Source organism: Gossypium hirsutum, chromosome D13, assembly GCF_007990345.1.
Source record: "Gossypium hirsutum isolate 1008001.06 chromosome D13, Gossypium_hirsutum_v2.1, whole genome shotgun sequence".
Lineage (NCBI taxonomy): Eukaryota > Viridiplantae > Streptophyta > Magnoliopsida > Malvales > Malvaceae > Gossypium > Gossypium hirsutum.
Window position 1 is genome coordinate 9,752,050 of NC_053449.1, and position 13,577 is coordinate 9,765,626.

Below are 13,577 nucleotides of genomic sequence, written 5' to 3' on the forward strand. Positions count from 1 at the left end.
TGAGTGGCAATAAGATTGAAGTTTTTGTCACCAACTAGGTATGTTGGAAAGGAAGTAAGCTAGTTTAGAGGGGGAGTGTTGAATATCTAACCGCCTCCAAACGTGCAAACATTTAAAATAAAGATCGTGCAAATAAAATATATAATTAAAGTGCAGTATCTGAAAGCAAACATGTCAAATTGTAATATAGAAGTGTTGCAACGAAACATCGGTAAGTATTTCGAAGATCATACCTAATGGAGGTTGAACTAAATCTAAAATTATCTTCTACGGTAACAGGTCTAAACAGTAACCACTAAAAATTATATTACGATAAGTAATAGTAAAAATTAAGGTCATGAAATAAAAACAAAATTATTAAAATGAAGTTGATAAACGAAAAACTCTCTAATAATAAGCAGAAGATTAACTTGCTTCAGTGGTTGTAATTAACTTCACAATTCGGGTTTTATTAGTGAATCAGTTATTAACTAACCCGTATTACCTCTTGGCCTTTACTAATTAATTAATCGACTAGTACTCACTTATCTCTCAGTCTCACTTTTCTGACCAGGATAAATCACTATTTACTCAGTAAACTTATCTCTCAACCTCGTTTCAATCCTAAAGTTTAAGCACACATAAATTTATACCAACTAAATCGTATGAGAAACCCTTATTCTTCCATTAATCACTCCTACATCCACTCTTTAATATCCTTAAAGGACTTAGCCACTCATTGATTCAATTACTATCTTCATTAGAATTAAATTAATCATGCAATACACACAAATTAAATTAAAACAAAAAAGGATAGAAATTGATCCGCTTGATAAATTGGATGTGTTCGAATCCGCAAAATCCTTTAATAGTTGTCGAGATATCGTCGTTTGCAAGAGAAACGTAAAATAAAATTATGAAAATACTTAATAACGAAGACTTGGACTTAAAATCAAATCCAAGTTGAATAACAAGAAATAAAACTATTTTTAAAATAAAATAAAACTAAGCTAAATCCTAAACTACTAAACTAAAACCCTAAAACGGCTTGGCAAAAGCTCTCTCTAGTTGAGCATAAGCCTCCTATTTATAGGCAAATTTAGCAGCCCAAATTAGGTCAATTACAAGCCTTAATTGCACTGAATATTGATTGTACGAATGAAATCACCCTTGCTTAATTTCTGCCTCTGTCAAACCTATGTCACGGCACAACCTAGTGCGTGTTGCGATACACAACTTCGAATATAAATTCTTATGCTCGTATAGCTGTGTTGCGACACTGGAAGCTTGTGTTGTGACTCGGTTGTCATTCCTAATGCTTTTGGGCCTGAAAATAGGTGTCATGCATACTCAATTAAATCATTAAAACTACCTTAAAGTTGATATTGACCCAATAGGTCAAGTAACTTGAAATATTGCGTAAAAATGTTTATTTTGTAATAATTTAAATCTAAACTAATAAAACTTAAAATGTAATAATTAAACACTAAACGACTTAAAAACAAGCTCGTTAAGTGTCAAAAAGTACTTAAATTGCCACTACAATTTGTGGCAGGTCAATATCAACACTAGCTTGATGGAAAATGTGTTTTGTTAGTGTTTATCGTTATGCAAAGTTCAACTTGTCTTTAGTTTTTAGGCACTAAGTTTAGTTTAAGTATTTTGTTAGTAATGGAATAAATTCCACATTATTCAGAAACAAAAAGGAAAGGTTATGAGTTTATATAAAAACTCATATCCTACATAGCTCAAAAACATAAAAGTAGTGAGACTTTGGGTCTATATAAAGACTTATCTTGTAAGTATTATTTGCACCAAACTAAATATTGAATCTTCTATTTGGTTCTTTAAAGTCTTCCTTTATTTTCTTATTTTGGAGTTTTAGAAGGTGTAGCTAAATTTTAGTTGAGTGGTGTCATGAACTTGAGTGTTCTACAACCACAGAACATACTAAGAAAAGTTTCACTCCTTCCAAACCTGACTTTGATACCAATTGTAGAACACTTAGGCCCATGACAACATTAAACTAAAATTTAGCTACACCTTCTAAAATAAGAAAAAAAAAGAGGAAATTTAAAAAACCAAATAAAAGATTCAATATTTGGTTTGGTGCAAATAATACTTACAACATAGGTCTTTATATAAACCCAAAGTCTAACTACCTTTATGTTTTTGAGCTATATGGAATATGGACTTTTATAAAAACTCATAACCCTTTGCTTTTTATTCCTAAATAATGTGGAATTCATTCCCCTGCTTATATAAAACTTAATACTAAAATTAGTACCTAAATACTACTCACCAAAGTTAAACTTTTTACAATATAAACATTGACAAAATATATTTTTCAGTAAGTTAGTGTTGATATTCAAGACTCCCCCTCAACACTAACTTTCACCATGCCAAACTGATGGCAAAAGCTTCTGAGTTTGTTGTTAGAAAAGCCTTTTGTAAACAAGTTTGCCCATCAACTGCACACGGCTTTCTTTGTACTCCTACAAATTTTGTAATTTCTTCTTATCACCTATAATGTGATTTGAGTAGCTCGAACCAACAATCCAATGGTTCTCATGATCAATTTGATTGGACATTACAGTTGTAAAAACCATCTTCTTTTTCGCAACAAACAATGCCTCAACATCCTATTTTTTTCAATGTTGACGGTAACAACATTACCTTTCATAGGCTTTTTCTTCGACCAACAAGTGTGTGCCTTATGACTCTTTTTACTGTAATTGTAGCAGCTCCTTCTAAACTTTCTGTCACTGACATATGGCTTCGCAACTCCCCTTACACGAGAACTTCCTTTATCCTGAAAACTCTTCACATTGTCCTCGTTCCTTTTCAATCCACCTTGCTGCTTAGAATTCCAACTGCTCTTGTTGGTATAGAACACTTGCTCCTCCTGTATTCTTTACTAACACTTTTTGACCAACAAACAAATTCTCGAACTCAACAAGTGATAGTTGGATTTTCCATCATTGTATTGCAATAACAAAGCCTCTAAACTTTGGTATCAAACCACGAATGATTATCCTCTTTACCCTGATGTCACTGATCGGACCTTGTGGATCCAAATCACCAATCTCTTGGTATAACGACTTCACCTTGTGGAAACATTGTGAGATTGTCATGTCATGTTGCACTATCGATAATAACTCACCCTTAAGGAGTTGAAGCTTTGTGTTATTTCTCTTGGAGAACAAACTTGCCAATGTATCTCATCCTTCTTTGAGAATTTTGGCATCTAGAGCACATCCTCTTCAACCGTCGTCTTCAATGCGAACATTGCTTTACCGAATTTTATTTTCCATTTTCTTAGCATGCCACCTGCATCCTCAATTTTCAATTATGTCACTTTATTACCGTTGACAACCTCCCAAAGGTCTTGTCATTACATATAAGACATTATTCAAGTTGACCATGTATTATAGTTGTTATTAAGCTTTTTCATTCTGCCGACAACTTGTAGGTCTGTCATTGTATCGACAGATTTTTCTCACAATTAAATACCTAAAGTGTGAAAGTATTTCATGATCAATGTACCAAGTAGTTCCCAAAAAAGAGATGTGGGTCACAATGGACACTCTTAAGTATCAAGTCTTTAATTAACCAGAACCTTTCCTAGGCATGCAATTTCACACTACCACACTTCTTTCCAAAAACTAAGCAACCAAGGATAATTTTCAAGTATGAGAATTTCTTTTCTGATGTGGAAGATCAAACAATGCTACAACCACAAAGCATACTAAGAAAAGTTACACTCCTTTAACCTGACTTTAATACCAATTGTAAAACACTCAAGCTCATGACACCACTAGACTAAAATTTAGCTACACCTCCTAAATAAGAAAATAAATGAGAAATTTAAAGAACCAAATAGAAGAACCAATATTTGATTTGGTGCAAATAATACTTACAACATAGATCTTATATAGACCCAAAGTCTCACTACCTTTATGTTTTTTAGCTATAAAGGACATGGGTTTTTATATAAACTCATAACCCTTTACCTTTTGTTCTTGAATGATGTGGGATTTATTCCACTACTAACAAAATACTTAAACTAAACTTGGTGCTTAAAAACTAAAGACAAAAAACTAAACTTTCCATAACGATAAACACTAACAAAACACATTTTTCAACAAGCTGGTGTTGATATTCAACATACAAAATAAAAATTTAGGTTTAGCAAAAATGATTCGCATATTGGTTTTTAGGAATCAATTTTAGCTTGTTTTTATATGTTGAAACATTAATAGAGTGATAAAATATTTATATTTAAGTATTCTATTAAAATAAATTTTAGATTCATTCTTTGAATAACTTCATACTTCAAACTCTAAAAGAAATTTAGATTCAACATTTTTTCTATTTTTATAGGTTTCAACATCTTTTTATACCAGAAAAAAAAACCTTAAAATGAAAAATAATACTATATATTTTATTTGGATGTTGATATAGTGTACAACAAGAGAATAAGGCAAGGAGGAGACAATGAGAGGGTAGTGGTGGGGCTATGAAAGCTGGTTCACCTAAAGAGGCAAAGAGTTAGGATAAGAACTAGAGGGCAAGCTGACTGTTTGAGGAAGCAATTGTTTAGAGTAACTTTAGAGTGTTGAAAAATGATCATTTTTTCATCGTTGATAAGGGTATTTATAGGAGAAACCCTCATGTCCACTAATGTAACGTGGCAAATCATCATGAATGAAGTAATCATCATTTGAAATGTGAAGGGCATGCATTGTGAAGCCCATTCTGTTATGTATTCGATCAATACAAGGTTGTAATACTTATGTGGATCCCACATGAATTTAAGGTTTTGTTCATACTTGAGGAATATTCACACCTAAAAGCTAAATGCTTAGCCATTTTGAGGAGAACAGAGGGTTGGGAGCCTTCTTGGTATAACAGGTGGTTGAGAACGTGAGGGGGGCAATGGGTCATTGTTTAGAGTAAGTGATTGAGCAAGAAACTTTTTTAGGTGAAGTCAACAATAGATCAACAATGTCTATACTTTTAATACGTGTCTAAGAGACGAAGGAGTATAACAGATATATACGAGCTAAATGAGAAAATTATTAAAGAAGATAGATATTGATATTTTGCTTTTATTTTTTCGTTTTAATAATAGAGTAATAAAAAGTGTTGGATAAAGTCTAACTTATTATACTGATATACAAAATGTAACGGAAAATTACTAATTAGAGCCTCCAAATTTGTTAGTGGCAAGCAACCAACAACAGAGGATCTCGTTACATGAACCATGAGGTGGTCCCTTCTACACATCTAACTTGATTTTTGAGCACTCAAAATACTAAACAAAGAAAATAATTTATTTATGGATCACTTTCGTTTAGGTTTTTATTGATTTGTGCATTCTTCAATTACAAATTTTGAAGTACTATATAGTAAGTAGTTGACGTTTCTATGTCAACCAAATTGATTTCTCCTTAATCTATCTTTCAATTTTTCTTATATTTCGATGAAGAAATAAGAAATAAAGGAAAGAGAAAAAAAATACTTCTTTTTTTGCAAAATTTATAAAATTTTCATGTTTAAAGTTTATGGTTGCTTCTCTCAATAATGTGGTATTTGAAGTTCAAATCTAGACCTCTTATTAAGAATATAATATACCTTACCATTGCTAATAATACTTGTTGGTTAAATATAAATATTTTGACTCGATTAATTAAAATAAAATTGTTATGATACTAAGGCTCCCTTTGGATGCAACTGCATCTCAGTGCGTTGGCTGTTTTAGGCTAAAAAAAATTGCAACTGAAACGTTAGTAAACGCAAGGCTGTTTGGAAAGCATTCTTCAGTGCGTTGAGAATGCATTTCACCTCACCGGAGGCTTAATTTCAGACTGGAGCCTTTTGTTCCAGTGAAAATTGGGTAACTTCAATTGCTTTTTTTTTCCTCTTTTACCCATATATTCTTCCGTTGCTTTCTTCTTCAGGCTTTTCTGATGTTTGGTTACCATTCTTCTCCCCTTTCCCCTTCCCCTTGGGTTGCAAATCAGTGTTCTTGGATTTTCTGTGTTTCTCTTTTTTTCTAATTGAAATTTTCATTTTTTTCCTTATTTGGTTTTGCATTTTTTTTTAAAATTCTGTGTTCTTGGATTGACAGGAGCAAAAGTTCTTGATCGGAAGTTCAATAATAAAACTGTCTTGCTTCATTTCCATTATTTATTGCTTGGTTAACATTCTGTAAGGCCTTTGTAATTATGCTTCAATATCGTGTTTCAGTTTTTTTTTTGTTGATTATTTTCTAATCTTGAGTTTCCCCTGTTCTGCATCAGATATGCATGTACTATGAGTCCATAATCCATATTATTTCAGTGATAACATGGGGGGTGTACTGAGGACATTGTTATTTGATCCCTCTTTTTTCTTTTTCTCTTATTTAAGGGACTTACATTTGTTATGCTCAGGTGTAAACCTTGATGGAATCTGTTTTCACTTTTCTTTCTCAGAGAGTTTTTACATAGCTTTATGGCTCTGTAATGATGGTCATTGGAGTATATCCGTCCTGTGGATTTTTGATCTAGCATTCTCGTCTCCCAAAAATATTTTAAGTTTTACATTTTTCCTTTTATTTTCACTGGGCTTTGGGAAAGGTTGTTAAAACTTTTGCAAAACTAGTGAACTTTTGTGGTATCTACCAGATTGGTTCAATGCCATTTGCTTATTTTCTTGGCATATGGTGAAAGTCGTGACTCGTGAAAAGTATTAAAAAATAGCTCGTTTTAGTATGTATAACCTAAGTTGTCGGATTTTGGATCAGTTAATATCCAGAATCAAAGAATCACTACAAACGTGATATATTGTTCTTATGGTTCCTTGCTATTCTGTAGAATCGGTGAGTTTATTTGCTATTCTGTAGAATCGGAGTTGTTCTTATGATCAATGTTGCAAACTTTTGCTTCTAAAGATGCTTGCAGTGGGAATTTTTATTGTTAGACTCCTGTGACTTCTTTTATGACTCTTCAATAGTCTGATCAATAAAGTCTTTGTTTTGAATGGTTTTCTTTTGTTGCAAAGGATGGTGTACAGGATGAATTCAGTTTTATGCTGTATTTTAAAATGCTATGCTGTCTGTATGCTGATTTGCATTTTATTCTCTTGTGTTCTTTGTCTGGTGATGTTCAAATTGTTAGGGAGCTTGTTACAAATTTGTTAATGGTTTTGTTTATTAATGTTTTCTCTATTCATTGTCTTGGCTTTTCTAATCTATTCATCCTTATTCTGCAGCATATTGAAGACTTAACTCAGGAAAAGTTTTCACTGCAACGAGCTCTTGAGGCCTCACGTACATTAGCAGAATCTTTGGCTGCTGAAAATTCATCTTTGACTGATAGTTATAACCAACAGGTTTGTTTCCAAATATTAGATTAGCAGCATTACCGGCTGTCATGGTCATGATATGTTTTTTTTATCAGTTCATCGTGCTTCTCCATTGCAACACTTTCTGTCATTTCATTATCCTAATTTGTATTCTCAATCCTTCTTAAAAATCTCTTAATTATCTTACATTTACTTTTCTCCCCAGAGAAGCATTGTTAACCGGCTAAAATCTGACATGGAGAGCTTACAAGAAGAAATCAAGGCCCAACTGGTTAGTATTTACTATATTTAGGTACTGGTAGTCACTTCAAATTGTTAGAAATAATTGAATCTTATATAACTACATACCACTTTATGTCATATGGTTAATGCAATGGTGTTTGTATGGCATGTGTCATGTGTGCACATATGCACATTGGTTTAGACTTGTTTGTGCTTAGATAAAGTTCTATCTAAAAATTGAGATACCTACTGCTGTCTATTGCATCTCTGGTGGTACCCATTAACCAAAAAATGCAGTATAAGGAACCCTCTTGAGGTTGTCCATGTCTATGCCCTTTGATCTACACTTGAAGGGGCCTTAAGTAGTGCTATCCCAAAGTTATTAAATATTGGGTTTGTTTCGGTTTTATATTCAGGTTGGGCCCCTCAACCTATTGCCTATTGGTTTTAGGTTAGATGCTTAATAACTTTTTATCTATAAAAATGATCCTAAGGCTGGAGCTTGTCCATTTTTCCTGGATTCAATCAATAAGTCTTTGTTTTGAATGGTTTTCTTTTGTTGCAAAGGATGGTGCACAGGATGTTGTTGAACTTTGGCCTGCAATGCAATAGGAAACCAACAGCAAACCAGCGTGCAAACCAGCATCCAAGCTGAACCAGATAAGCAGCAGCATTTTGTTTATTTTGTTCATTTGTAACTTGATTTAGTTGCAATGTAATTTATACTTAAAGTTAGTAGGAGTAGTTGTTGATTTATGTTTGATGTTATAGCTGGCATGTCAGCTACATTTTGTTTGTAATTCTATCTAGGCTTTAGTCATGTATCTTATACTTGACTCGTTCAAGCTTTTGATGGTTTTTGAACCATGAACAATAAGAAATGAATCAGATATGTTGATGAAGAATTGAACATGTGGTTTCTATTGGATTTCTTCTGAAATTAAGAAATGAATCATTTTTCATTCATCATTGCATTGCTTCATCTTTAGCTCAAATGTGAATCATTTTGCATTTTCTCTTCTGATGAATATTCCAATCTATTGGACAAATACACTAGTGTGATGTTGGAAACATGGATCTAGATTTGAATTGTATGCCTTGGGTTTCAATATAAATGAAGCAGAAATTATATATTTAAATTTGATTTATTATATAAATAGTAAGAATGAAATGAAAAGTATAAAAATATTTTGAAAATATGAATGTTACATTTTTAAAAATATTTTATCCAATTTCTGTTGAAATAATGTTTTGATTGATTGTAGGCTAAACAGGGATTTAACAATGCTAATGTTATAAAGCCATATTTTGACGTCTTTAATCTTATATTATAACTCCAATGTTAAACTAAATCAAACTTTTTATCACCCCAATGTCTTATAATATTGTATTAGTAAAACATTTTAAAGGATTTGGTATGTAGGCAAAATTTCATACAAACATAGATAACGAAATTAGTTCAATTGAGTAACACTGTTAAACCTTCTTGTTAAACTGAGCTGTTCAGTAACTTATGTGCTAGGAATTAGTAAAAACCAGCAGTAGCATATTTATGTAATTGTAATAATTCATTTTTAATTATTTATTATTGAAAATAAATATAATTGTAATAATTTTTAATCATTTATTAATTTTATAATTGTTAAATAATTTTAAAAATTTCTATTATATATCATTTTTAATCTAATGTCCTTAAAACTCATTTTCTATTTTCACCTCACCGCTACAGCTGCGTTTGAATCCAAACACACACTCCACCGCTGTTTCTAATCTCACTGCTACAGTACCCAATCTCACCGCTACAGTAACTAATCTCACCGCCACCGCTGTTTTTAACCTCACCGGAGCTAAACACACCGCCCATCCAAACTAAGCCTAACTATTATCAACCCACTGACCTGCTAGTCCGTCAAGTCTTGACCTGCACTCTGTATGAGTTCGCACATGCATAGTATGGGCGACCCCTAGATGAGGACACGTAATACGTAATATAGGTTCGCCTACACACGGTGTGAATCCACTTCGAGTATACACATTTTAACTCTAAAGTAGGGTATGTATCATCATGCATGGAAACCTACCTAACATGTCACATCTATGAACAATAATCATATCATATAAAAACACTAAACAAAAGTTATCTTATTTCTCAAAAAATTTATTTTATATTCACATAATTCTAGATGTTTTTGTCCTGTACTACAATGGTTAATTTTCAGTTTCTTTTTAAACATAAATTATATTTTATTTGGATTCAAAATCAAATCCACACAGTTTTGAAACTCTTTTGATATTGGGTTAGCAAAGATTATGAAAAAATATTTTTAGTATTCAATAAATACATTCATTGATAGAGTTAAAAAAATTTTGGCGGAATTAAATTGTATATTTTTACGATAATAAAAATGTAATTTCATCATTTTAATAAATGATATTTTTATAATTTTTAAAGAATTAAATTAAATTTTTATTATTTTGAGAGAGCCAAAGTATAATTTTACCATTATTAATTTAAAATTTTATAAATTATAAAAAATTTAAATGAAAAAATTTTCATTTTAAGGCCTAAGCCCTACCTACTCCTTCGTTCTGCCACTGATTATATTTTAATTAATTTTAGTCATGTTGTTTTTGCATTCCACGATTTTTTTTATAGCTTTCCATTTCACAATTGTAAAATCAAAATTGATGATAATTTTTTCTTAAAATATTAAGTTAATTCCAATAAGCATATTTAAAAAAAAGAAAAAAAAATAAATCTCCATATGTGGTGTGGTGCGGAGTGGTCCAATTCAAGGTAGAACACTTCACATGCCTCCCGTGCATGACTTTACAGCCACAAGGGACTGGGGACCACGTAAAACATTTGTTATCAATCTGAGTACTAATCCCATCATGCCACCTGCCCATATCTTATTGAACTCTCATCTGCCACCCGCACAACTCCGTCAATGGCCCTTGGGCTTATGTGGGATCAGCTTACTCGGCCCGTGATAGTCTTGGGCTCATGTGAAGTCTAAACTGCTAACCACCTTTTGTTTTATTTTATTTTTTTGCTATGGCTACTCATTCTTTCTCTTCTTTTGACGGTGCTGCGGGAACAATGATGGTTAGGTCGTGTAATGAAATTATGGGCCCACTATTTTGAGAACTGGGCCTCCGTTTGTTATCCACTACAAAAGTTCCATGCCTTTAATTACTATTGTTTATCACAATACTCCTTAATTTATCTTACTTTAAAAATAAAAATTAAAAAGATTTTATATTAATTTAAAATGTATTAAAATGAAAATATTTGTTTAATACTATATCGAATTATTACAACATTTTGTTTTATTAAATTAATCATGAAGATAAAAAAAAGAAGGTAATGCCAATTTTATTTTTTATTTATGTAAAACGAATTGGTTTCATTAGTTTTTACATATTTTCATTTTTTTTATGATTAATATTTCAACAATCCGATTATCATGTTTCATATTCTGTTCATATAGGTTACACATGTAAATTTTGACATAGATTAAAAATTTTTAACTATTTATTTTATGTAAAAATTTTCAGTCGTTCAATAAATATTATTATATACATTATTTTAGATCGATATGATAGAATAATCGAATTGGTTCAAAAATTTACATTCATAACAAGTACGACTATATAGATAAATTCAATCGTTAAAATATTAATTATATAATAAAATATGAAAAGATGTAAATTTATTTTAATTTTATATCGGTGTAGGTGAATTACTCTCTTATTTTCATAATAAATTATATTTTACCACATTAGATTGCATATTAAATTAAATACCATGTGAATTTTGAGATTTATTGCAACAACCCGATTTTTCAATGGTATCAGAAATAGTAGTTTCGAGGCCACCAAATTCAACGAGTAAGCTCATATATATTATTATTTAATATTTATGAATCAAATGTAGTTTTGAAAATGTTTTTGAAATGGTAATTTTTTTATAATAATTTATTAGGTTCGAGTGGTAAAACCCTAGGTCAATTGGTTTTAGAAAATGAGGTATCGAGACCACGTTTCTATAAATCGAGACGTAAATATTTTTATAAATATTTACGGAGTGCCATTAAGATGGTATTAAAGTTCTGTTGAAAAAGTTTAACGTTTCGATAGTTAATTAATTAAAAAGGACTAAATTGAAAAATGTGCTAAATTTACTAATTATAATATTTAAGTGATTAAATGACTTGATTAATAAATAAGAAAGGACTTAAGTAACAAATATACCTAAATTAAATGGTGGGACGGCATACGAAGATAAAATAATAAAATAAAGCAAATGAATGGCAAAATGGTAATTTTGATGAAATTAAAACTTACAAATTGAATTTTAAAGCTTTCTATTCAATACATCTTCTAATTTCGGCTTAAACCGACATAGGAGAGAGCTCTTTAAGCTGTATTTTCATACTTTTGCTTCATGTGAGTTCAATTCTTACCCGTTTCTTATAATTTTTATGTTTTGGGATTGTTACAATTAGGTTTAATTAAACTTTACCTTAGTTTTTGATTTTATTAAAAAATTTAGAAGTTTCTATTGATAAATATTAAATGTTTTTGATGAATAACTTGGATTTAGTGCTTTGATTGTGTTGTATGATGATTTTATAAAATGATTTTGTTAAATATTGATTTTAGGATTAAATTGTGAAAAGGTTAAAATATTAGGGTTTGATAGAGAATTTTGGATTATTAGGGGCTGTATAATGGGTTAGAATATTTGGATAAATTATTGATTAAGAAAAATTAGTTTATTTGATAGATTAACTAATTAAAGGATTAAATTATAAAAATTGTAAAAGTTTGGGGCAATTGTGTAAATTTTAAAAATAAAAGGTTACTAATTGTGAAATGAGTTGGAAATGAAATATATGCTAATGAATGAGTAATTTTATATTTTAGATCAAGATTTCGTAGATAATTGTGAAAAAAGAAAAATAGCAGAATAATCCCTAAACCTCTACAATTACTACAATTCAGTCCTAGTAAGTTCGTACGGTTAAAATTTTTTATTTGTATAAATTTATGAATGATATTATTTATTTATTCTATTGTTGAAAATGAATTATTGTTGGAATTATAATATTGAATTGGATTTCGATTTGAATGAAATGCGGGATTTGAGTACATTCGTAATTTGGTGTATGATGGTATTGGAAGGAGACAACGACATTTTTCCCAAGTAAACCAGGGTTCAGCATTTGTTGCGAACTCTCATGTTTTACTTTTTGTTTGGCGTATTTTGGTGAATCAACTCTTACGAGCTTCTGTTCAGCTTTCGAGCTTCTGTTGGCATATTCAAATGAACCAGCTCTTATGAGCTTCTGTTGACGATGTACTCTTATTCGTAAGTCATTCTTCGAATGGAAAAAACAATTGGTAAGGTGATTTATTAAATGAATTTAAAAGACATGTTATTTATTTTTATATTGATTTGAATACGGATGTATTTATTAATAGAAGTTGTGAGTGACAGGAAATTGACAATGAATGACAGGGAATTGACATGAATGATTTTATTTATTTGGCTTGTTATAGTAGATTCGGTAGGATTTTGTTTAACCCGTCGAACTTACTAAGCTTCATTAAACTTATTTGTATTTTTTAATGTTTTTGTAGATTTTCAGAATGTTAGACGATCGGATCAGTGCTTAAGTCACACTATCTAGCTTATCTCTGTAATTTTTAAAACATTAAATACGGTTTATATGGCATGTATAGGCTTTTGTACGGACTTAGTCAAAGTTTAACTTATGTAAATATTATGAATAATATTTTGTTTATATAACCAACATACATATTGGTATGAAGTTAAGGTATTATTGTGATGTTAGTATAAGTGATATATGCATGTATGTTTTTTGAATTATAGTGAACTTTGGTAACTTTGTTAGATAAGTTAAATAGGTAAGTTTGGATACTTGGTTGACATTTTTTTTTAGTTGTCATTTGAGGTACCTAAGGGCATATTGGTTGTATGTGGTCATTGTACAGCC

At 30.7% G+C, this 13,577-nt stretch overlaps 1 long non-coding RNA gene across 1 annotated transcript; it reads left to right on the plus strand.

Annotated features, from left to right (window-relative positions):
• Window positions 1-5,710: 5,710 nt before the first annotated feature.
• LOC107919395 (uncharacterized) lies at window positions 5,711-8,517 on the plus strand. Its single transcript, XR_005923669.1, has 4 exons — window positions 5,711-6,192; window positions 7,237-7,356; window positions 7,535-7,600; window positions 8,119-8,517. It is a non-coding gene; the product is annotated as an uncharacterized lncRNA (long non-coding RNA).
• Window positions 8,518-13,577: the final 5,060 nt, after the last annotated feature.